Source organism: Ambystoma mexicanum, chromosome 4q (genome assembly GCF_040938575.1).
Source record: "Ambystoma mexicanum isolate Mex_15411 chromosome 4q, UKY_AmexF1_1, whole genome shotgun sequence".
In the NCBI taxonomy this organism is placed as follows: domain Eukaryota; kingdom Metazoa; phylum Chordata; class Amphibia; order Caudata; family Ambystomatidae; genus Ambystoma; species Ambystoma mexicanum.
In genome coordinates, this window is record NC_090928.1 from 1,150,616,133 (window position 1) to 1,150,643,758 (window position 27,626).

Consider the following 27,626-nt stretch of genomic DNA (forward strand, 5'->3'; position numbering starts at 1 on the left):
GCGCTGCTGCAGGGTCGCTGCGCCACTCTGCGCCACGGCTGGTTTTGGAGGCTAAAATCCATGAATGTGCGATGAAAAGGATTTTTTCGCACGCGGCTGGCACAGTGTATCGCACGGGGACACTGTGCGCCAGCCGCGTGCGCCACTTTTGTGCGAATTTCTATGAATTACCCTCCTAGTCTTTAAATAGTACTATGCTAAAAGTCCTGCTTTAGCACTAGCAAATTTAAATAACATTCTTCTACATGGTACAGCAAAAGACCTACTTGAAGAAATTGACTATATCCAGAAAAAATATTTTGGAAGTGAAAGTCACTTACAGAATGAAATAGCTTTAAACCAAATTAGCAACAATTCTACACATGGCAACCTTTTACTAAATACATACAAAAAGGAAATAATAACATTTAAAAGTACATCAGCTGAAGTACCAAACCATGTGTGTGTATGTTGCCGCAGAACTTTTTATAAAAGTAACACAAAATCTGTAGACCTATCATACAAAATAGAAGACAATGAAGATTCTAAATGGTTTGAATTAGCTCTCTACCTTGTAGCAGAAAACAAATACGAAATAACGGACCCCTTAATACTTTGCAGTTACTGCACTACAAAACTTGACAACAACCAAACTCCTTCACATGCTATCACAGATAATTTGGAATTATACCCACTACCAAAACCCCTACAACAACTTAATGTTTATGAGAGCATCATAATTCAAACAGTGCACCCATTTCAAGCAATAATACGCCTTCAACCAAAAACAGCAAGATTACCTCCCTCTGAATTGGTAAAAGGCATTAGTGGAAAAGTAGTTTATTTACCATTAGATCTAAAAGAAAATGTGCATACTCTAGGAGTGCAACGTACAATGCAGCAATCTTTAATTATCTTAGTAAATGGAGTACCTACAAAAGACAAAAAAATATGGCAACAGCTGGTAGATTTACATAAAGTTAGACAAGCCTTGCAATATCTTAAAGAGAATAATGAATATTACAAAGAAATTAATATTGAAGAAAACTTGAAGGATACAACTGAAATAATTCAAGAAACACAAGAAACTGGTCAATTTGAGCTCCTAGATTCTGCTACAATATCAAATATTTTAGACCATTATAAAATGTATCCTTTGCACTCTAATGACACCATAGAAGATGCACTGGAAACATACCAAATACGTCAAACAAAAGGATCACCAATCAGCATATGGGAAAAAAGTATAGAAGCACGTGCTTTTCCTCTACTCTTTCCTACTGGCAAAGGAGGAAGGTACGATGATAGACCTATTCAAATATCAGCATCAGAATACCGCTCATTACGGATGTATTCTGAAGATCCCAGATTTAGACAAAATGTGGAATACATATTCCACCTACTCTTTGAAAGTGAACTAGCAACTTTATGTTATGGAGTTGCACACATATTAAAATCAGGATCACACTTTCAAAATATGACAGCTACACAATTATTACAAAAAAAGCAACAAAAGGATGAGGTTTTACAATCAAATATTACAAGTCTATTAGCAAATATGCGTGGTACTAAAGAGTACTGGTTTCGACGTCATGGAGATGTACGTTGTGTGATCAGAAACCTTGGCCCACCCACTTGGTTTGTTACATTAAGTTGTGCAGAATATGCATGGGAAGACTTACATGATTTCCTACACATATCAAACAAAAACAAAACAAACATAGATATACTAACACCTGGAGAACTTTTTTCTTTGGATCCTGTTAATGTTTCAAGATATTTTCACCCTCGCTTCATTGCTATGCTACATTCTATTTGTAATAAAACTGTTCCTCCCCCTGGAGAAGTGCAACACTTCTTTTCGAGAAAAGAATACCAAGCCAGAGGAGCACCACATATCCACATGCTTTTATGGATTAATGATGCTCCTCAATTTGGTCAAGACAGTGATGCCATTGTTTTACAGTTTATTGAAAAATATGTCACTTGTGAAATTCCATTGGAAGCAACAAATAGTGATCTTCATGCACAAATTTTATAATTTCAAAGACACAAATGTGGCAAATATTGTTGTCGCAAATACAAAAACAAAGGGAAATACTACACCAAATGCCGATTTGGTTTCCCTAGACCAGTTACAAATACAGGTCAAGTGAACAACCTCATGTCTTCAGTTAGACATAGTGTTAAAGGTAAGTCACCTAAAAATACATATTACATAAAATGAAAAGAAGAAGAAAAATATATCAATGATTATAATGCAATCGTTGCCCACCTATGGAATGCAAACATAGATGTGCAATACATTGCAGACAATTCTATTGCAGTTGCACGATATGTCACAGCATACTTAACCAAAGCAGAAAAGACAGAGCTCCAAAACCTCTGGAATGACCTGTCATCAGATAAAATAGTGTCTCAGAAATTATACAGCTTGGGCATAAAAATGCTCTCCCATAGACAATGTGGATCATATGAAGCAGCTGATCGTTTAACTGGTACTGCATTGTATGGTAAATCTGAAAATATAGTATGGCTAAGTCTTGGTCCAGCTAAATCTAGAAAACGAGTTCTAAAATCATACGAAGATATAGAGCAATAGCCAAACGTGATCCCAACAGCCAAGACATTTAAAAAAAGCTATTTATTGGACACATACTACCTAAACAGAAGTAATACTTTGGAAACCATTTGTCTATACCACATAGCCCAAAACTACAAATACAAAAATAATATAAAACCTGATGAAAAAAAGGTAAATACAGAGTGACAAACTGTGAAGGCAGATTAGTTAAACTCACCAAACCAAATTTAATTAATTATATCAAATTGTCATTAAAGACTCCTCAACATAAAGAAGTATATTACATGTCCCTGCTACAACTCTTTAAACCATGGAGAAAAGAAGAAGAAATACTAGATAACTATTACTCATATGAAGATGCTTTCAAAGCAAATGAAAGCACTATAACTGATGTAAACTTTACACAGTACAAAACAATGTTGCACAATGAACAGCAACACGAAGAAGAACTCCAGGCCCAACTAGATAAAGAAACTCCTGACAGTAGTCAACCTTCTGTAACAGGAAGCCAAGAACCACTGGGAGAACCACTAATAGTAAATGAGGCAGAATTAGCTATGATAGAAGTAGAAAACACCATGTGTCAGTATGAAGATAAAGAAGACTTAACTATACTACAATCAAAACTAAACAATGAGCAACGTAGCATTTTTCAAGAAGTAACAAAACAAATTGCACATGGTGTAAAACATGAAAATAAAGAATGTTCCTGCCATAATTATAAACCTATACTACTGTACGTCAGTGGTGAAGCTGGTTCTGGCAAAACATTCCTAATCAAAATCATTAGTATGTTCTTCAACAATTGACAAACAACAAACTGTCAGCTGTTGTCACTGCCCCCACAGGTTTAGCTGCCTACAACATAGGTGGTGTTGCATTACACCGATTACTACTATTACCAGTAGAACACCAGAACAAATTAGACTATTACAAACTTTCTGCAGAAGCTGCAATGGAATTACGCAGAGTATTGAAACAAATGAAAATGCTACTAATAGATGAAGTGAGCATGGTCTCCAACCTGATGATAGCTTTGATTCACCTCAGATTACAAGAAGTACTCAAAACAGACTATGAAGAGCTCTTTGCAGGAAAACACATTATTGTTTTCGGAGATCTTCTTCAATTGACACCAGTAAAAGGTGAGCCTATGCTTAAAACATTAGGACACAAACTCTGCCGTAAAACTGTTGGCAGCATTGGAAATGTCAACCTTTGGCAACATTTCCAATACAGAGAATTAACAGAAAACATGCAGCAATCTGCAGATCTCACTTATGCCAACATCTTAAAAAGTATCAGAGTCGGTATACTTTCTAAAGAAGCAGAAGCAATATTGAAAACCCGGCACATTCATGCACTTTATGGCAATAATGCATGTGCTACAGATGTTATGGAACAATTAGCCCACAAAAATGTCAATTGTATGGCCTTAATGGCAACTCTTACAAGCTGTTTCAAATTCAATGAAATAATGTTAAGTAAAGAAATGCAACCAATAATGGAAATTAGCGCCACAGACAAACTAGATGTACATGGTATGACACTACCCATGTGTGACCAAGCCACAACAAGACTAAATAGTTTAGAAAAATCAATCTCAAACACAGCAGGCTTAGAAAAGATATTAAAATTATCCTTAAATTGCAGAGTAATGCTTAAACGTAATCTTGACGTGGACCAAGGACTAGTTAATGGAGCACTGGGTACAGTTGTTGGCTTTCAAACATACCCATGTGACAACAAAATTTAGTTTGTCAATATTCTCTTTGACAAACTTTCAGAAGTAAAAAGGATAGGACCTCAACAGCTCGATTCCTTCTCTTCAAAGACATGTATATACGCCGAGAACAATTTTCTCTAACTCTTGCATACGCAGTCATGATTCATAAATCACAATGTCTTACCCTAGACAAAGCAATGATAGATATTGGCAACAAAGTCTTTAAAGAAGGCATGAGCTACGTAGCACTATCACGCTTACGTACACTTGATGGTCTATTTCTAATCATTTTTGATGCATGTTAAGTAAACGCTGATATTCCTTGCATTTTAGAATACAATAGACTTCGCTCACTATACACCCCCATCTAAACACATATTCTGTTCCACAAAAAGTAAAACGTTATAAAAGAAAAATAAATCAAACAGAAATGCAACAGGATGTCACTGCAAATCCTTCAAAGAGAGTAAAAGAATCTAATACTTCATCAAGTACCACAAGCAAAGAAGAATCAATTAGGGAAAGTAAACCAGGTACTTCTTCAAAGAAGGAAGACCAAATCCAAAAAAGGCAGTCAGATACAGAACTACCTGGTCCATTTAAACTCTCAAATATAGTTGGTGTAAGTTGCTATGCAAATGTAGCAATGAATATTCTATTTCAATTACCACCAATTGTTGACAACATTTACTTACACAGTACAGACCCATTGTGTTTGCAAATGTTAGTACTTCATAGAAACGCAACAAATAATCCTGACAACACGTATAGCATTTATGGAATAAGACAACAATTGGACTACTGTGCTGGAATGGTGAAATTCACTATAAACTCACAGGAAGATCCACAAGAATTTCTAATGTACTTACTACAAGTACTGGAAAACAAAAACATACCTATAACATACCTATACCTATCTTCCAGATTTCATACATGTGGAAACATACATGCAATCCCTACAACAATGTGACACAAGAACAAATCCCCAATGAACGCTTCGTATATATATCAATACCTAATTGTGAATCCATTCCATTTCAGCAACTTGTACAAAATGCAAACCATGGTAGATTATGTTCTACCTGCAATTCAGATAATCGCTCCACGTTAGTAATATAAACACATGGGGCCTCATTACGACCCAGGCGGTAAGTTACCGCCTGGGTCGTACCTTTACCACCATGGCGTAAACTACGTTTACGCCATGGTGGTTGGCGGACTTACCGCCCCATTCCGAGGTCGGCGGGGCGGTAAGTCCCCAATCCCCATTTACCCTTCCCCATTCCCATTTTTGCCCCATAGGGCATAATGGGAGTGGGGAAGGCGTTAATTACGCCACCGTAAATTACGGTGGCGTAATTAACAACATGATCCCTTAGCGTCATGGATTTTAACACCTGCTAAAAGCAGGTGTTAAATCCGCCATGGCGCTAAGGGACCTCGGAATCAGGCGGTAAGGGTCGGCGCTGTTCACGCTGCCGTAAACCCCTTACCGCCTGGGTCGTAATGAGGCCCATAGTAAATACGTAATAATAACACTTCTACGTTACAATGCAGATGGTACCAAAAACAACTGCAAGCTGACTGGATTCGCACATGGGGCCTCATTACGACCCTGGCGTTAAGGATTTAACAGCGGCGTAAAAGGTGTCGGCGCCGTTAAACCCTTAACGCCTGATTACGAGGTCCCTTTGCGGGACCCGACCTTAACGGCTGGTTCTACCAGTCGTTAAAGTAGGGTGCCGCAAAGGGACCTTGGTGCTAAGTACGGTGCCGCAATTTGCGGCACCGTACTTAGCGCCTTCCCCATTCCGATTGAGCCCTATGGGGCAAAAATGGGAATGGGGAAGGGCCCACGGTGAATGGGGAATTACCGCCCCGCCAACCTTGGAATGGGGCGGTAATTCCGCCATTCACCATGGCGGACCCCGGCATGGACCATGGTGCTAATAGCACCATGGTTTAGCGCTGGGGTCGTAATGAGGCCTATGGTCAAATATCACTTGGTAAGAAAACCTTCACAACAATAGGTATAATCTACCACGCAGGAGTCACAACTAATTCAGGGCACTACACTGCATATATTAAAAAAAAATGTGGATGGTTTGAATGTAATGATAGTACCATTACTCTAAAGCAGAGATTACCAGCAAATCTTACAAAAGCTTATTTATTGTTCTTAAAACCAAAATTTGATAACCAACCTGTACTTAAACCTTAAGTAAACTTGTAGTAAAAAAATATAAACTGTTAGAATATTCCAAAAGCTATCTAACTGCCCAAAGATTTGAGAACAACTAATCAGATAAATGAATACCACTAAATTAGAGCAAAAAATATACAGTTAGAATATGCCAATTGGTATCTAACCGTCCCAAAATTTAACAATATCCAAACAGATAAATAAATACCACTAAAATATATAAAAAATAGACAGTTAGAATACGCCAATTGGTATCTAACTGTCCCAAAATTTAAAAATATCCAAACAGATAAATCAATAGCACTAAAATATATCAAAAAATAGACAGTTAGAATATGCCTACTGGTATCTAACTGCTCCAAAATTTTACAATAGCCAAACAAATAAATAATATGTTACTGCTCCAAAAATGCAACAAGCTAATGTATAAAGCATTAGCTAGAAACAACAAGTGAACACTGAAAAGAAACAAACAAATAAACTGTAGCATAACAGAAAAAGGTTTTTTTTTAATCCAACATGGATTTTTTTTCTCCCACAAACCCAATGATTTTAGCAACAAACACAGATACTGAGCAAATTCAACAGTACTCTGGTTTTTAATCTACTAAATATGAGGGCAAAAAAAAAATGTTGATTATACAATGTAATAAGTCATTACAAAATACTAATACTAACATGCTTTTTTCTTTTATCACAGAAATGAACAAGAAATATATGTACTCCAGTTACTAAACCCAACAGTAAGTATATTATACACTCTATGCCCTGGCCACAACCATCGCAGCATATCACACCCATAGGATCTTATAACTGTGTTCCTTATAAATTTGTTTTTGACCCAAAGTTATAAGCAACTATAAGTGTGATATGCTGCGGTGGTTGTGGCCAGGGCATAGAGTGTTGGGTGCATTTGGCCATGCACCCAACACTCTATGCCCTGGCCACAACCACCACAGCATATCACAGCCATAGAGTCAAATATATCAACTATGGCCTATGGAAACTTTTAATGTCCTCAGACATTATGAGTGTTCTTAGAACACCTTCAACTTGCCAGCGAACAATACGGACAGCATCTTCAGGAAACCCCCTACGAACATTTCAGGACAACGCAAGAGTTTTAAGAACACTTTCAACTTGACAACGAACAATACGGACAGCGTCCTCAGAACACCCCCATTTTGTTTATTTGCGAACATTTCAGGACACTGCGAGTGTTCTTAGAACACATTCAACTTGCCAGCGAACAATACGCACAGCGTCTTCAGGACACCCCCTACGAACATTTCAGGACAACGCAAGAGTTCTTAGAACACTTTCAACTTGACAACGAACAATACGGACAGCGTCCTCAGAACACCCCCATTTTCTTTATTTACATACATTTCAGGACACCGCGAGAGTTCTTAGAACACTTCTGTTAGGCTTGGCTCTCATACTTGCTTGTGTGCTGAGCCAGGATTGATGTCACCATCAGAATGTAAGCTGTGAGTCTGGAGTGTGAGACTAGAATGTTTAGAGTTGAATGGGTTCTACCCAGGCAGTTAGATTATGTGAGCCTGGGTGGTGGGAGCCAGTGGGCTTCTGTCCCTGCTCCTGTCCCTTTCCTCTGTATCTCCTAATAACTATGATGACATCTGATCCTTGTAACAGAAGAACCCTAATAAAGTAACCACTATGCGTAACTTGCCTGTATATCGTGAGTGTCCCTTGGAGTGAACCCTATGACCAAGAGCTGGTCATAACAATTGGCGACGAGGATGGTCCAAGGTATGGTGAAGGAGGACCTTGGAGTGGACACCAAGTGAAACAAAAGGAGATACAGGTACCTGTGTGATGTCATGTGAGAGAGGAGAAGAGACTCTGCTGCGGAGGGGGGTGCAGGCAACAGGACAAGTGAATGCAAGGAGAGAGGGAGAGCCCACTGCCCCCGTAGACTGTTTGCGCCCACCACACAGGGCTGTTTGAGCCAGTCAACCAGGGCTGGAAAGGACAGCCTGTCAGTGGAGACCCCTGGGAAGAAGGGAGAGTGCCCTGTTTGAGGCCAGGAGTCATTAGAGGCTGTCCAAGAGTCTGGAGAAATGGAAAGCACCCAGGGTTGGAAGGGACATCCTGTCAGAGGAGACCCCTGGGAAGACGGAAGAGTGCCCTGTTGGCGGCCAGGAGTCATTAGAGGCTGTCCAAGAGTCTGGAGAAGTGGAAAGCACCCAGGGCTGTTTGAGTCAGCCACCCAGTGCTGCTTTAGTCAGCCCCCAGGGCCGTTGGAGGCGGCCACCCAGGGGTGTCAGAAGCATCCTGCCCCATAAGCCTGGGGCAAGGATGGCCTGTTGGAGTCTGCAAGGAGCAGGTCCCCTGGTACATGAGGAGACATTGGCAGGGTTGCATGAGGCTGCCCAAGTGTGCCACCATTTCCTGAGTGACTATTCCAGCATTATTTAAAAAGGGGAAGTGTAATTTCCATGCCAAGTAAGCGTAATTGTGCCTTTTTATGCACCTGTAAGGCTAAAGTTTTAATGAGTATAGACACTGTGCTGATTTGGTCTGAAGTGGGGACCACGCAATGAGAAAACGGTTACTGTTTGGGTTTGGGTATGATAATAGTTTTTGTGGATGATTAGTTTACACTTGCAGAAGACATTTTGGAGTTGCATTTATAAAGTAAAATGTCATAATGGATTGAGCAACGATGTGAGAAGTTGTGACTGAAGAGTAGTGTTGTGCATTAGTAGTGAATTAACATGAGAAGTATTAGTGAGAATGATGTTGCACTGAGAATAGGAGATGCATTTTGGAGTTTCATTTAAAAGTAAAATGTCATAAAGGATTGAGCAACGATGTGACAAGTTGTGAATGAAGAGTGATGTTGTGCATTAGTAGTGAATTAACATGAGAAGTATTAGTGAGAATGATGTTACACTGAGAATAGGAGATGCATTTTATTTTAGATGTAACCATTTTGAGGCATTGCGGGTTGGTTTTAGAGTTGGCCCCAGTTGGCAACATGGACGTTCAGGTCTCATTTAAAATCGGTTTCCACATTTGTGTTGTGATAGGGGTTGTGTGTGAGTGGCACATATGAGGTTGATTGAGGTGAACAATCAAAGGGTGTTGATCCTATTATGCTTAGTATAACATCTTTGAGGAATTTCAGCATTTAGAGTTGCCTGATTTAAGGCAATGTGGACTTTTAGATAATTTGACTGGCAATGTACATTGTATTAATGTATCACCTATTGACATGCATGCATTTTTGAGGCATTATAGGTGTGATGTTTTGTTTGTGTGTGTATGAATGTGCAACCCATGATGACTGCTAGAGTGACTGCAGCGCTCCTTAGCAGTTGACATTCTATGTGGGGTTGTCTGTATTTTTGAGCATCTTGTGTCTGATGTGTGTTTTGGAGTAGTATGTGAATGTTTTAGTGTTGGTGCATGGCCAGTTCTTGGTTTTGGAATCTTTTGAGGTTTTTGGAATGTGTTTTAATTGATGTACATGACCAGGGTTGGTCAAGGGACTCTGCGGAGTTGGAGGTGTTTGGTGTTTTCAGGCCCTGCGGGGTCAGTGATGTTACTACTGGTAGGCTAGTATAGAAGCTTGTTGGAGCTTTGATGAAATTGGTTAGTGACTCTGAGGGGTCCAGAGGTATCTAGTAGGAGACTAGTACCTCAAGCTTTGCGAAGCTGTGTATGTTGTGATGATTTGTGACTCTGAGGAGTTCGCGTGAAGCTTTGTGAAGCTTTGATGTTATTTTGGGTTGTGGCTCTGAGGAGACGAGAGGCATCTAGCAAGGGACTAGTGCCTAAAGCTGTGTGAAGATTTGATGTTGTTTTGGTGATCCTACAGATTTGTTAGGGTCCAGGGATTTCTTTGGAATTTCTTTTTTTTTAGATGCATATGATCTTGCATCTTGTTTCTTCTTTTCTTTAAATTTTTGGTGGTTTCTGGGATTGTTCTTGAGTTCTTCTTGATCAATTTCAGAAGCCTTGAAAGTCATCTGCAGTTGTGTTCACTTTGGGGTGTTTTGAAATGTTTTGAAGGGCTCATTTGTCTGGGCAACATTTGTAGCGATAGGCTGGTGGTGGTTGTTTAGTGACAGCTGGTTGCCTTTCTTTATTGGTGTGATGAGGTGAGTGATTGGTGATTTAGTGTGTCTGTGTTGTTTGAATTTTGGATTGGGTTTGACAGAGGTATGAGTTGTGACTGTGGTTTCTTGGTGACACGGGTAGATTGTTGGGTTGTTAGTAAGTATCTCGCGCAGTTACGCCAGTACCTGTTTTTTCCCGGCTTTGGGAGTTAGTGCTCGGAAGTGGCAGTTCGAGGTTCCTTTGTGGCAGAGAGGAACGGAAGGAGCTTTGTGTTTGGTTGGTTTTGGTAGTGTTTTGGTTTGTTTGCCTTGGTGGGCGGTTAGTGCTCGAAAGTGGCAGTTTGAGGTTCCTTTGTGGCAGAGGGGAACGAAAGGTGATTTGTGATTTTGTGATTGGTTAGGACTGTTAGTTGTGGCGGCTGGGACTGTCGTAGGATGTTAGTTAAGCCTGTTTGTTCAATCTCTGGGGTTAGCAGAACTCTGCTGAGAGTGAGGTGTGTCTTGCTATTTTGAAAGAGTGTGTTGTTCTTTATGCAAGAGGGGGAGGTGTTAGGGTTGCTTCCTCCCGGTGTGTTTGGGGTGTGTTTGTTTGTTGTAGGAAAGGAGGTGTTAGGGTTGGCTCTTATACTTGCTTGTGTGCTGAGCCAGGATTGATGTCACCATCAGAATGTAGGCTGTGAGTCTGGAGTGGGAGACTAGAATGTTTAGAGTTGAATGGGTTCTACCCAGGCAGTTAGATTATGTGAGCCTGGGTGGTGGGAGCCAGTGGGCTCCTGTCCCTGCTCCTCTTTATCTCCTAATAACTATGATGACATCTGATCCTTGTAACAGAAGAACCCTAATAAAGTAACCACTATGCGTAACTGGCCTGTGTATCCTGAGTGTCCCTTGGAGTGAACCCTATGACCAAGAGCCGGTCATAGCAACTTGACAACGATACAAAATGGTCAGCGTCCTCAGAACACCCCCATTTTGTTTATTTACGAACATTTCCGGACACGGCAAGTGTTCTTAGAACACATTAAACTTGACAAAGAACAATACGGACAGCGTCCTCAGAACACCCCCCATTTTGTTGATTTACGAACATTTCCGGACATCCTGAGTGTTCTTAGAACACATTCAACTTGCCAGAGAACAGTACGGACAGCGTCCTCAGAACACCCCCATTTTGTTTATTTACAAACATTTCAGGACATCGCGAGAGTTCTTAGAACACTTTCAACTTGACAACGAACAATACGGACAGTGTCCTCAGAACACCCCCATTTTGTTTATTTACGAACATTTCAGGACACCGCAAGAGTTCTTAGAACACTTTCAACTTGACAACGAACAATACGGACAGTGTCCTCAGAACACCCTCATTTTGTTTATTTACGAACATTTCAGGACACCGCAAGAGTTCTTGGAACACATTCAACTTATCAGAGAACAATACGGACAGCGTCCTCAGGACACCCCCATTTTGTTTATTTACGAACATAATACGGACAGCGTCCTCAGAACACCCCCATTTTGTTTATTTACGAACATTTCAGGACACTGCAAGAGTTCTTAGAACACTTTCAACTTACCAGAGAACAATACGGACAGCGTCCTCAGGACACCCCCATTTTGTTTATTTACGAACATTTCTGGACACCGCGAGTGTTCTTAGAACACTTTCAACTTGGCAACGAACAATACGGACAGCGTCCTCAGAACACCCCATTTTGTTCATTTACGAACATTTCAGGACACTGCGAGAGTTCTTAGAACACTTTCAACTTACCAGAGAACAATACGGACAGCGTCCTCAGAACACCCCCATTTTGTTTATGTACGAACATTTCAGAACACCGCAAGAGTTCTTAGAACACTTTCAACTTGACAACGAACAATACGGACAGCGTCCTCAGGACACCCCCATTTTGTTTATTTACGAACATAATACGGACAGCGTCTTCAGAACACCCCCATTTTGTTTATTTACGAACATTTCAGGACACTGCGAGAGTTCTTAGAACACTTTCAACTTACCAGAGAACAATATGGACAGCGTCCTCAGGACACCCCCATTTTGTTTATTTACGAACATTTCTGGACACCGCAACTGTTCTTAGAACAGTTTCAGCTTGCTTGCGAACAAAACTGACACATATTGAGTCCTAAGAACACCCCCCATTCAGTTTATTTAGAACATTTCAGAACACCTGTGATGTCTCCAGACAAATCGAACACAGCAAGAATGTGTACCACATAGAAAAACACAACTTTCAACCCATCTCATACTCTCCTACCCTCCCCAAACACTCCTACACACCAACACACTCTACTAAATACAAATTTTGAACCAAGTTTCACTGCGCTGTCCCCGGACGTCCGCAAATCCATGGGCGCTACCGGAAATCTGACGCGCTTCACGCTCCACACCGTCCAATCAGCGAACATGTCGCCTGTCCGCGGACACCACGCAAACTGATTGTCCAATCAGGACACTGTCCACGGAGTGAACAGGGAAGTTTGTCCATGGACCGAAAACAGATATCACTAATTTTGTATGACCTACTTTTTGGTCATTTTTAAAAAGACTCCTGGACAGATTATCACCCAATCTGCAAAAGCACGCTTTTGGGACCAAGCCGCTACTCCTGGTCCAAAATTGGTGAAAATCCGTCCACGGTTTGGGCTGTAGGCACAAGCAAAGTTTTTTCCCCATTGAGTCTAGGGGGAAAAAAAAGTTTTGGGACCCCCCCTATAACTTTGCCCCCCCCTGGACGAATCCTCACCAAACTTTGCAAGGTGGATTGAAGAAGAGGGTGGAGGATAGTGTTTAGTGGGATTACAGACATGCCCCATGATCATTTATTTAAAAAATTGTCCCTGTGTCTAGATAACATTTTAAAATACACTTCCAGTGGGTGCAGGATGCCGTTGGGCAGTTTTTGTTTTAGAATAGCCAGGAGAAGGAACGTTCTATGGTGACACAATAGAGAACATGTTTTCATATTTGTTGGTGACATATAAAGGCATCAAATTGAAGAGTAGGCAAAATATGCATGTCCTAGGGAAGCTCTATGAAGAGAAAAAAGAGGAAACTGCCAAAGAGGTCGGGCAAGGTAGTGACACAGCGGACTGCCCCCTCCTTATGGGCTGTAACCTAAACTGAACCCTGCAGTGGGGTACAGAAACTCATGATGGGTGCCCCAAAGTAGGGATGAATCAGAAACCGGTATGGGAAAGCCAGAGGCTAGAGTATTTGGCAGACATAGACAAAAGTATGCAGCTCTCAGTTAGAAACTGTGTTTGAAGTGTTTAAAGCACCCAAAGTGTGATAGAGAAGGATGTCCAGAAAAAGGGTAGGAGCAAGAGGAGACGGGAACGCTAGTTGGCTGGATGTCCTGGAAAATTATGTTTAAGTTAGATAAAGAGACTCTGTAAGAGGAGGGGGAGAGCTCTCTGGGGTCCCAAACAGGACACCATGGACACAGACAAGGACAGAGGATCAGAGCCTGGGAGAGGGGATATTTGGGACCAAGAAGCATGGGATGGAGATAGAGAGAAGGAAAGGGAGGTTAGGAGAAGACAGAAGAGAGAAGGAGAGAGGGAGAAAGAAAAGGAGATAGATTGGGGAAGCAGTAGGGACTGGTCCCAGACCCTCCAAAACAGGAAAGGTAGGATGGCGTTAGCGAGAACTGGGTAGGGCGGCCCTGCACCCCAAACGCAATTGCCCCAGTTACAGAAAGGTAGGGGAGGAGCGCGGTATGTACCATGGCAGAACATGTGCAGAGATAATTTGATGTAGAGCCTGCGGTGTCAGGCAAATGGATATATAGACTAGATAAAGAGACAGCAGCGGTTACCCCGGCAATTGGTGACACAAAGAGCTTACTCAAAGCCATATTGGGTGAATGGGCGGGACAAACTATGGGAAAAAGGGGGTTATGATGGAGTTAAATTGAGTAGTAACATACGCGACAGTGCACCCTTTAACAACTGCTGCGCACACATGTGGAAAGTAGTAAGAACTATGTACCCAGACATATCTGACATGGGGGCCATTATGGCATGCAAAATTAAACCAGATGAGGACCCCGCAGAATACATACAACAGATACAGAAGATGTGGACATTTAGAGACACGAGAATCATGGAACGTGAACACGCCAATATTTTATCACATACTAGTCCGAGGGCTCCCCTCAGATGTGCAGACATCCCTAGAGAAGGTGGTTGGGATTGAGGCGAAGGGATGGACAGAAATACAGACCACCATAATACACTTTTGTAAGAGGAAACAGGAAAGAGAGAAGGACACAGCAATTAATGGAGAGGCAAAATTGTCGCAAAAGGAATTGGCAAAAATATCAATGGAAGGGACTGTACTTACCAACATTGTCCCAGGACAAATCTAAGTTGCCCACATCCAATAAGTGGGGTTTCCCTTGGGGGCATGCCACAGGGAGGGTATTACCCACAGACAGGATATTACAAACAGGGCAGAGGATACTCACAGAGAGGGAGGGGTTTTGGATAGAGTGGGACGGGACCCAGATTTGGAGGACCATGTTGTATATGTGGCAGAGGGGACACTGCACGAATGTGCCCACATGGACAAAAGCAGCATTATGGGGAAGGGGTACCCCAGGTAAATGTTCAACTCACAAAGCCACAAATGCAACCAATACAGCCACATGTGCAACCCAGACAACCACAGATGCACCCATTCCAAGCACAAATGCTACCACAGCCGGTGCAGGCGCCCCTCACACAGACAATCAACCTGTCGGCTCAGCAATTGCGCAGACACCACAGGTAAGCACACAGCAGCAGATGACAATACCACAAAACACTGTACAGGCTTAAGCACAAATATACACGCAGGGTGACAGCAAATTGCTAGCTCAGAACACAGTACCAAACTATTCGGAAGTGACAGTTCTTGGAGGTAACCCGTTCCCATTTTCAGGACAAGGCCCAAATGCCCAATAGGCCAGCCCACACAAGGCATGTGTGTGCACAATCCTTTCAGTAACTGAAGACCCTGACGAGGAACCCGAGGTAGCAGTGAAGATTGGACCAAAAGATTTCTTATTTTTGGTTGACACAGGAGCCACCGAATTCTGCATTTACTATGTTCGACAAAGTAATGGACAAACCAGGTTTTTCTGTAGCCGATTTACCTCTCACAATAGGGACAAAGCAAATAGTAGTGCCCCTATGGTATTCAAAAGACACCCCCATCAACATATTAAGAAATTAGCAAATATGGGAATAGTATGCTCGACACCCGGTATCCTTTATAAGCAGGTCGCCGCCATCATACCAGCATTTTGTGCACACAACACTTTACGTGGGTCACCACCTTCTCTGGTAAGGGTAATTCGTAATACAATAAGGGGCTTCCTCTCCCATGTGTTCCCCCCCGGTGCACCACCGTCAGGGGGACTATTGTATGGGGGGTGCACTGCCCTGGCCTTATGGGAAAGGTCTCCCACTAGGAGAGAAGGGATGACATCCACAGATTCGTCACAGGGTTGAGATGAGAAGCAGAGGTATACAATATTATAGAACAAGCACATTGGCCATCTATGAAGCAATGACATTTGACCCCTGGCAAGATTATGGTGCTTGAGATAAAGAATACCATCAATTATTTTTTAAATACTTTGGAGGAACAAGGCTTCCTCGTCCTTGTCCCGCTACTCCCCAAGTCTTTATTTTCTGCATGTTGTCTGCACAGGAATAAAGTTTGAACCCCTGGCAGTGCAGTTCTTCATTTATTATTGTCAGTGACCAAGACACGTGGGATACCACTATGGCATCCATTGGCTGGGGCACATCTTGGTAGCACTAGTGTGTGTTATTGGGCACCTGTGTGTTGCCCCACAGAGCAGGGTATTGGCTGGTGGCAGCTACATGCATCCTAAATTCGCAGGAGCTCTGGGTCTCCCCCATTTTGGGACATTCAGGCCCTGCCATAGGAATCAATAGAATCCTGGACAAAGGTAAGATGGCTACTGCCACTGCCTTTTCCTTCCTGTTTCATAAGGTCCTGAGAAGCCCTGGCTCTGTATCCCTTTCCCTGAGTGGATGTTGGGTGGAAAGGCCATATATAGCTCTTGGGATGCCTTTTCCAGAGACATCTTGCTTTGGGTAAACCCTAGGGGTAGGACCTCACTGAATGGAAAAAGGAGTAAACTCAGATTCTGTGTTGTGGGTGTCTGGTGTTGGTTGTGTAAAACACAGGGAAGTGGGCACCACCCTTATGTACAAGGTGAACTATTTATCTGCAATTTAGAGTAGCGTATGTGGTCCTGTTGCCAAAAGAGGGCCCCTCTTGCACAAAGGGCAAAGGTATGAAATGTTCAAGTTTCTTTATTTGGTGATCAAGGACACTGGAAGGACCTCCTGTGCAAAGGCACAAAAAAGTTATACGTAACGTCTATGGTTCTTTAGAAAAGTTCCTCTAATGGTAGATTTAAATTACAAGTAGAAATCTCACATAACCAATTCATGTTGTGTAAAGACTAGTTTATTTTAGAGACAACCGCAAATGTAGAGGTCCAAGGCATTTCAGACTTGAATCCTTCGTCAGGAACCACAGACCACAGACCTGAACAAGTACACATGAAAAAATAAAACTAAGATTGTAACCAATATATAGATATACAGTCTATTTCAAAACATGAGTGCAGAAGTTCCATGTCAAAAGTGCCTATCTGCCTGCATTCAGACTTAATTAATCCATAGTAATGCTGAAAACTTTAAAAAATCCATGTAACATAACCTTTCTTGGTCATAGAGTATTAATTAGAATCCCAAAAAGCATCTGAGCAATATAGTGTCATTGAATCAAAATTGCATACCTGTGTGTGAGATATGTTTGAAGACCAGACTAGCATATTGGGTGTGAAGCCAGCAAGCGTTCTGTGCAAAATAATGACCTATTGTAAGTAACTTTGAATGTAGAGCAGCTGGTAAGTATAATATTGAAATAGTTCGTCAAAAATAGATTAACCAATCTGTTTGAAACACAATGTCTAGTATTTTTGCTGGGAGAGAGCTCTGTGTGGTGTACACTGATGTTATAACCTTACCTAAATAACTCAGCAACTCAAAATGGCCACCATGTGTCACGCGACAGCATCACACAATGATGCTGTCCTGCTATGCGTCCTGTGGACATATTGGAGTGAATATACTTTGAATTCCTAAACTGTCATAATACATGTCAATGTTATAAAATGTAGGGCTTATTATGTACCAAATGCAATGGTATGTGCATGATTTAACAAGTAACTCTGTACCAGGGAAAATGGATGAACACACATGTCATTATTAAAATAATGTGTGCTTGTTGATTATAAATCTGTGTCAAATTTGATGGTGTGAGTATAATTTAACAAATTACTCTGTATCAGAAAAAGTGAATGAGAACACGTGGTACTGTTTACATAAGAACAATGTAGTCAGTGGTACTGACAACACTATAGAAGTAGTGGGTGGCATTGCTAGCATTGATCAAAATCTCACTGTACTTGGGAAAATGTTATGCTGGATGAGGACATATGTCACTATTGGTATATGGACGGCACAGCCATTATTTGCACGGGGGGAGTCGCCCCATGGGGATCTGACTCCTAAGGTACGCTGGCCTGGTGGGAATCAATAATATAAGGTAATGCACATTGAGAGTCATTAAGAAGCCTCAAATTAAAAGTATGTGCTTTGTGGAAGGAAGGTTCAAAAACTGGTTCAGAAAAATAATGAAGATGATAGTTGATAGCAGTACCTATTGATAACGAAAAAAAGAAGCTTATAACAAAAATGTGACATATTTACTTAAGTATATTACTTGTAGTTCACAATTTAGAGTAACATGGGGATAATCATATTGTATCAATTGTGTCACATAGATTAGCTGCATGTAAAAACAAAAAACGTTGTCAACAAATACAACATCATTTTACCATAATTGACAAAATCCTATAAATCCATGGTAAAGAAATTAGCCTACAAATGATATCCTCTTTGGATGTGTCCCGTGAAGCAGCAATCCATATTGACACATTCGTGTCCACCAACTATAGTAATGTAAAAGTGTTTACATTAAACAGCAAATGTAGAACAGTAATGCTGGACAATATTGAAGAGCATTAGATGTAACATGCTGTTAGGGAGAACTCCCAGGCAAGCAGGGTGGCTGCTAGGAGTTCACGGACTCCGAACTCATGGAAGGCCCAACTCCTTCCCTTTCCCCAAAGGAACGCAAGTCCAGACAGGTAGCAAGTTCAATTGTGGTTTATTACAGCCAACAAACCATCAGGGATTAGAACATGGAGAAAAAACCAGGTACCGCTCAGCGAACACTGGTCCGCAGGCCAGTTTTGTAGTTCTATGTCATCAACATGACATCACAATCTGTGCTTATCTCCAGCAAACCTATCATCTTCAGTGATTGGTCGTTGGTGGTAGTTCCCTTATAGCAATCCTTATAGTGGTTAGTTTACTGGTCCACCCACGTCAGGTGTCAGGCATGGACCATCCCCGAAATATTTTACTTTCTAAATGTTACAGTATGCAGACATGATGATTGGTTGGTGGCCCCAGCTACCCACCCCTAGGGCCATGAATTGTGATTGATCGAGCTGCTAGCACCCAGGCCTGGGACCCAAGTTGGTTCTCAGCTTGGAGTGTACCTGTTCAAGGTAACATGTGAAACTATGTGCCTGCCTCATAGTCCATGTGAACCACCATGACTACTGCGAGTTCTCCTTTCCCATGGTACAACTTCGGCTCAGTTGTAACGACTTTGTTGCAAGTCATTTTCTGGTTTGCAAGATCGCTGCTCTTCCCAGCTGCCATTTCTTGGTTCATCTTCAGAGCTGCTGGACCACGTGTTCAGAGACCATGTTTGTGAGCTCTGAGCTCTTAATTTATGGAGAATTACTTGTATCTGTCATGCTATTGTTACTTTAATTCAGGGGAATAATGTCACTTGCAACAATGCGACCTTGGCAGTGGCTGAGTTCCACACACCGCAGCACTCTGGACTGCGCTGCATTCAGCTTGATTTCAGCTTCTCTGAGACGATTGTGGCCTCTGTGATTTCCTAAGCCATAGCCTGGTCCCTACTGTCTGTTCTTTTCCATAGTATCCATAGGTTAGTGCGTTACGGCTCTGTCAGGTCCTTGAGTGTTCCTTCACCGCCATAGGGTTATTTGCATGTAAGCATATGCAAGCATGTACACAAGCTCAGTTTCTGTGTTGCTGCGAAAAGCTAATGGCAAAATAATAAACGTGCAGACAGTATGTGCATGTCACTGTCCTTTAACTTGTAGAACTGTACTCATGTGCTCTTCGTGTGTTTTGGGTACATGATTGCTTGCCGATGTGGGGAATGGCACATGTGCTTCGTGTCTAATGCTACTATGTCGTGTCGACTCTAAGGGCATGATCCATGGCTTCTTGGTGCTTTAGACTAGACTGTCAATGGAGTTGTCTTTGGTTTCATCTTGTGGGTCTTTGTCTACTTGGGGTAATGGTCGTACTTCTCCTAGATTGTAAGGTCGACTGAGAGGGTATTTCTCATGGGTGCAGTCGGGGTTGATGCGAGCTTGTACGATCGGAGGCCATATTGTCTTTGGTTCTTCTTCCAGTTTGAGTGATTTTCGGGATGGGGGCAGATTTCGACCTTCCCTCTTCAATGCAAAATTGCACTCCTCATTAAGACCCCCAGGAAATAGATAATTTAGTCAACCAATCAAGAAGTTTCGATGTGCTGCATTGTCCTGTACTGGTGGTAACTACCTCTAAGATATGGAACTTCATTTGTGCCGCCTGGTGTCCTTGCACACACAAATTCCTAGTGGAGGCATGCCCAAACACAGAACATGTTGTATGAAGACATACCAAATCTAAAAGACATGAAAGCAGATACTTTAGATTTTACTGCACAAGAAACCGATGTTATCCTGAATCTTATTAGAGACACTGGTATCTCCAACACATCCACTGACCCTAAAAGAAAGATCAAATCTCTAGAACACTTAATACACAGAGAAATTAATAGGAAGTTGCATGTTGTGAACTTACCCAAATATTACTTAGTACATAGAATACAGACAGCCTAAGGATCCCCTTACATCCAACCGTAAGCAAATATAGCAAAGAGTTTGTCCACAAATGGGATGCTATTCTCAATAACTGCTCCCTAGACCTTATTCTATTGACTGTCCAAGAATTGGCCAAAGAAGTCGACAACCTCACTAAAAGTAGAAAGCAAAGCAAAGGGTCACACGGATGAATAACAACAATTATTCAATAAATAATTGATTGAAATAGGTGTGGAGGGAAAAGAGGCTCAGTCAGATAAACAAATATATCATCATATTTTATTATTTATCAAAAACATCATAATAGAGTAAAAAATTCATTTACACGATAACATCATAAAATGCATATAAATGTATATAAACATTGAAAAATCTAGAAAAAATGTATCTAATCAGACATTGCTAGATGCAATTCATATCCATCTACATATCTTGAGCAGTATACAGTAATCAATATAAAGGTGCTGTCAAAAAAGTGCTAAGTGCCTGCCACTTTTTTGACAGCACCTTTACATTGATATTCGATGTTTATATTTGTTTATCTGACTGAGCCTTTTTTCCCTCCACACCTATTTGAATCAATTATGTATTGAATAATTGTTGTATTCATCTGTGTGACCCTTTGCTTTGCTTTCTACATATTTTGCTCCCCTTGTCCATGGTTTAGGGGATATCCATCATTTTGGATAACCTCACTAAAGTCATTACAGACATCCAGCCTGCACTAACTGGGGCACAATAAGAACTAGATGAAATATAAGAAAGCATCAATAAGACTTTAGAGTCATATAAATCACTAATGGAAAACAAGAAATTATGCACATTAAAAAGGAACACCTATGGCTATTATAATGACATAGTTTATACTTGGATGAACAAATATAAAGCAAATCCATCCAGTCAAGTTTCTTCAAGTTCATCTGACTCAGTAAATACAGACACAGAGCCATCTTACACTGAACCGGACACAGATACAAGTGCCGCCTCAGCATCTGCGATGGATTATGTGAGATTTCTACTAGTGATTTAAATCTACCATTGGAGGAACCTTTCTAAATAACCAATGACTTTATGCAGAACTTGCATGTGTGTTTGCACAGGAGTCCTTCCAATGTCCTGGTTAATGTGTGTGTCACAACGCCTGAGGTCCTGTTTGAGCCAGCCGTTTCTGAAACTGAATGAATGCAGTGTGTGTTCTGAAAAGCTGGGAGTTGCCCCCAATACACATCCACTCTTTTGGGTTTCAGGTTTTGGGTGAGTGGCCTGATTGCATGTGAGCCTGATTGGGTGTGATTGGCTGACCGAGCGTACCTCAGCCTGAGTGAATGGGGGCATTTATGTATATTTATTTATGTATATCAGAAGACCTCTCACTTACCTCTGTGTCATGAATCCAGCTGGAGGAAGAAGTCTGCTGCTGCAACTCTTCATCGAATCCAAAGCCTGCTGTGATGATTCAAGGACTGATGAAGAGAGGACTTAGATACGCAACCGCTTCCCGTAGCTACGAGGGGACATTGTGCGACTGCTGTTCTTCACTTGAAATGTCCTGCAAGCCATTCCTGTGTATCCGCCATCCTGCAGAGGTATCTTTGTGAGTCTTGAAGAAGAGTGACCAGACATCTTGAGCCCAAAAAGCCCACCAGTGATGTCCAGGGTCCGGAAGTTGTCTGTGACCATTGGAAAGCCAGATTGCAGTGTATTGGCCAGAAGAGGAGGTAACCTGGCAAAGTGATGCTCGACTCACAAAGCTTGCAAAGTTCCAACCAACTAAAGAAATCTTTAAGTGGCACTGCAGACCAGACATCTTTCCACTTTTCGATATCTTAGGAAGTCCAAGGTCGCCGACTGCAGAGAAGTGCATGTCAGTGTGTTTCCCACCACTCTGCATTGAGGAGCGAATCCTGAAGATCCAAACTTGGGAGTGGCAGGCAGAGAAGTCCAGTGCTCAGGTCAAAGTCACCAGAAGCCATCCTGTCATCCGTGCACCGGCTGCAGCACCAATGAATCAAATGGCAGTAAAACTGCAAACCGACAAAACCCAACACCTACTTCTGTCACTGCACCCGCTACCACCAAAGGTTATCCACGGAAACCAAAGGACTCACCCTCAACCTCCCAGCCTTGTCTAGGTCCACAGTGAGTTTTATATTCATGGCACATCCACAGACGGCGTAGCAACCTGACCAATGAGACCACTACGACAGACCTTAACTTCTGCCTTTCGCATACTGCCTGGTTCCCTTCTCCTGCTCGACAGCAACAACCCAGTGACTTCTAGAAGGGGAGGCCATCCTCTAGGGGTATCATTAAGTAAAGGTGAGAGACTTCACCACTTTGCCTTCCACGGCACCCAAGTTAGTGGGACGAGGAAGAATGCCTTCCTCCTGCAGCGGTAACACCAGGGTCCCGTATTAATCTTGGGCACCACTCTCCTGTTGCTTCCTGGGTACTTTGGTGTGGTGGGACCTGTAGAGGCAGGAACACACCATTACGGAAAATTTAAGAAGTGGCCATTACTATTAAAAGCAAAGTATAACTTAACTTTCGTTGCAGGTTGCCCAGGTGGGGGCGGGGGATCTCCAAACAGAATTGCGTTTTGACTATGAAAAGTATTCTGCCAGTGCTCTGAAATAATTGTCTACATTTTGACATTGTTTTGAAGTTCAACAGTACTTAGTAATTGAAGTGCATTTTATGACATATACCAGTTGGTGCATTGTTGCTGAAGCTAAGAACAACTGTGGAACCACATAGTCCTGTAAAATAGCATGATGCTTGTTGGAGTAGAGTACGTTTGTATATATTCACTGAAGCCTAATTGTATTTAGTTAAAGAACTGTGTTAGCACATAACATAGTGTGTGGACATTCCATTGTGTGGTGCTTGGGGGTTCACTGCAGCTAAAAACAAGCCTGCTTCACCTCCCTTGAGTCTCAGTCTTGGTTGCTCGTCCACTGATACCCCTTGAGATCCTTGGCTGGGGTGCCTCTGTGTGTCTAACCCAGCCATATAGTGGGACACCCCCCACTATATATAGACACCCCCCTCCAGTCTTTACAAAAGTATACAAAAACAAGTCATACGGCAGGCAAGAAGGACATCTCTTTTACATTGTACACATATCTATTGCAATGGATTAAGGGGAAGATTATTGTTGGAGAGGATTGAGACTACATCTCCTTGAGCTGTAAGCTTCCCAGACAAAGATTCTAACCACATGTCAGCCATGGCTCTGGGAATTATACACATATGAGTCCGCTTTTGGCCCAAGATCCCTGTCCACATTGTGGCCAGATTATACATGTGCAGGCCTGTTGAATAACAAGAAGCTGCCTAGTGGTAAAACTATCAACAGCGGTTCACACTGCAGTATCAGTCATGTATCTGCAAAATATTAGGACCAAAATAATGGTGATATGTGTTGATAAAATGGCAGAACCAGGTGATAGACATTATTTGTTGTTACAGTATGCACTAACCTTTTTCAATATACTATTGAATTTGCTCTATTTTTCCATAATGTAACACAGTAGAGCTACTGCACCAATATGTGTGACTGTTCTAATTAATGGATTTCTTGGGATCTTAAAAGTACTACTGTTCTCAAACCTAAACTGTACACGGATATGTCTTATGAGTAGATGGGTTCTAATTCAACTCTTCCAGGCCTAGCATCTGAAGGGATGAAACGAAAAATGTAGTTCTTGACAAAATTGTATGTTGGTTGAGATGTAAAAATAGGCTATAAGGAGCTTTATTGTCACATGGAGCCCATGTTTTTCTAATTTATATATGGGATAAAGTACCACCTATCTTATGTTATAAATGCATAGCAAGTTGAAGAAAAAGAGGAGCAAAACAGGAGGCAGAGTTCCTTCTTTTTTTGGGTTACCTTTCCTTAATCAATAAGCCATCTCCACAATTATACATCACATATCAATGTTGGTTTGGGCAACATCACCATCAGTCAGGGTGCGTATCATACATAGAAAGGCAAAGCAATACAAAGAAATCGAATAACTTCATTGCATTAGTAGGGGTGCAACAATTCCCAATAGATGTTAGGGACATCCCAGCGCTCTGTCATTTCTCTCCTTTATAGGCATAAATGACCAGTTAAAGATCTAGGATCAAGAATTCCGGGCTGCTTTTTCAGCCAAATATTGCCGCAACCAAGCCCACACATCTCTAGATCTGGCGGAATGGGGTGCTAGTTCACGGTAGGCCTATCCATGCGCGTTAGCCTTAACCAGTTAATTCGTCCATTGTTTATGTGACGGGCCAGTGTCTCCATCCATCTTAATGCAGTATACTTTCAAGCAATTAATAGTGCCAGGACTATGCACCTACCCAACAGCTTATGCGCTGACAGTAGAAGACTGAGCATGCAGATCCAGAGGTCATCTATCGGTTACATCACTGAAATCACTGCCGTCATGCCCATAACCTCTTTTCCAGGACCGCTCTATATGAGGGCCAGGTCATGCGCCCGAAGTCAGATTTCAGCTGATTGCATTTGGTGTTCACCTCCAAGGTTGCCAAAAAAACTTTTCGTTAAAACCTAGGAAGGATGTGCATTGTCAAAAGAAAACAGTAGAAATGTAGCTTTCAATACTATAAACACAACAGTAATAAGTGCATAAGTCTGATTGACTACCGCTATTTTATTTCCTGTCCCTGATTAGGCAGTATCTATTGACCTAACTGTTGATTCTCTCTGAAGGAATCCAGGATACTGCTTCCTAAGTAATGGTAGAGGGTGAACAATACACAATTCTGTTTTTTGATTTGTCTACTGTTTACCACAATTTTATTTGGAATGTTATACTTCAAACAATTTCATCTGTCGCTTCCATTTTAGGCTTCCTTCATTGCCAGCTCTGGTCTTGCACACTACTACCACTGGGTTCCCTTAAACATCTACAACCTACCTTTACAATGTTCTGTCTTCCTTAAGACGTTCACATACTCTCATACTATATTATGCCTACCCTATATAAGGCACTTGTATTGTATTAGGATCTTTGTTTTGTTTAATGATTACTAATGAGTAATAACTATGTGATTTGTTTGTTTTGAAATATCAGTAAATCAGCAATTCATGCTTCATGAATACATCTGAGTGGCCTGTATGATTTCTCTGGATGCAATTATATTTTGTTGATTGAATCATTGCTTCATTACTTGTTGATACGAGAAGGTTCTAAATCAATAACCAAACTGTTATCAACATCCGGCAGTAATTTTTCTCTTCATGCTATATGTATGATTATTACCCATTCTGCTGCCTGTCCAGTAGGGCCGCCAATTCTTTTGCTTAGTGCATTTGGGACACGCAGCAAACACTGCAGGATCAAACTTCATAACTTTCAGAGGCGTATATAGAGCGTTATGATGTAGAAATGTGTACTGCAGCGCTCTGTGTTTAAATTTAAGTGAGATATATCTTGTTTGCCAGTATATTTTGTTCCATCTTTTAACCTCTACTGGGGTGCCAAGCGCCAGCTCCAATCTCCTACTGGCTACACCATTGCCCTTAGGCGAGTTAGCCATAGTAATTTTTGTACAGTATAGAGACCACACCCGAGGGAGTATTAACTGACAAGATATATTTTATGAAGTGACCCCTTTTAAGCTCCTCAGGTATAGTCGGGTAGCTTGCTTTCAATTCACCTTAAACAAAATTGGAGAAAGAAGGCACCCGTGGCGTTTGCCTCGAAAGAGGGCAACTCTCTGTCACTCCATTTGTATGTACTCGAGCCATTGATTTGGTGCAAAATAGGGACACCAGTGCAACAAAGATCCTTCTGGTTCCTATCCTAGTGAGCACCTCTAACAGTCACTCCATGGAATCAAACGCCTTTTCGCTGTCCAGGAAGGCTGCCAGTGCTGGTATTTTGGGGTCCACCAGTTCCATAATGCTAAACAGTTTTGCCAGGCTATGAGAGGCCGACCGCCCAGGTATAAAGCCATACTGGTCATCCATAACCATTTCCAGAACCAAAGGGAGAATTCGACATGCTAATACTTTAGCTAGTATTCTATTGTCGATATTCAACATAGAGAAGGGTCTGTTTGACCTGCAGTCTCTAGGATCTTCATTAGGATTGGGTAGGACTACTATCCTGACTTCATTAGTTGAGGGAGGCAGAAAGTGAGGTCCGAAAGGGAGGTCCGGTAACAATGGTACCGGCAAGCATACCGGTACCGTTGTTACCGGACCGGCAACCTCGTAATGAGGCCCTGTGTCTCCTAAGACAGACATCAACCAGGCAGAGCTCAGCACCCCCCCCCCCCAGTATAACGCCAGTAGAATTAGGGTATCTCTGTCCCTGCGTCCGAATCTATCCAATCTGTCCCAAATATCATTTGAAAAAAGACAGGATCATTAATGTTCAGTGCACTACTATTTAGTATGGCTGGGTCCACCGCCTACGTGGCGCATCACCATAACATAGTGGCCCTCACTACCTATTGCCGAACTTAGAAATTTAAAGTCGACATTTGTATCCATTAGGGTGTAGACCCCCCTAGAATACGTGGAATAATTGGGATGCTAGCTGCGCTCCCCCAGAGACTTTTCACAGTTTCATGTGTGCTTTTAGTGAAATGTATCTCTTGAAGTAACATCATATCAACTTTATGGCGTTGCAGGTAAGCTAAGACCTTATGAGTCTTAAGTGGGTTTTTCAGGCGATGAACATTCCTTGTGTTATATCTCACCCCTACCATCTCGTTAAACGAAAACAAATGTATAAAGAAAGCAAAATTACACCATCCGGTTTAAGTGACAGGGCTAAGCAAAGACTTGGTTTGGGTATCTGAGTGGTTGGTGACAGATACAATAGGCACTCAATGTAGATTGCAATGGTTCTTTTAGTTTGCCTGCCCGCCCCCACACCCACCATCTCCCTCGCCGGTGGCCCAAACTTACCACCAGAAA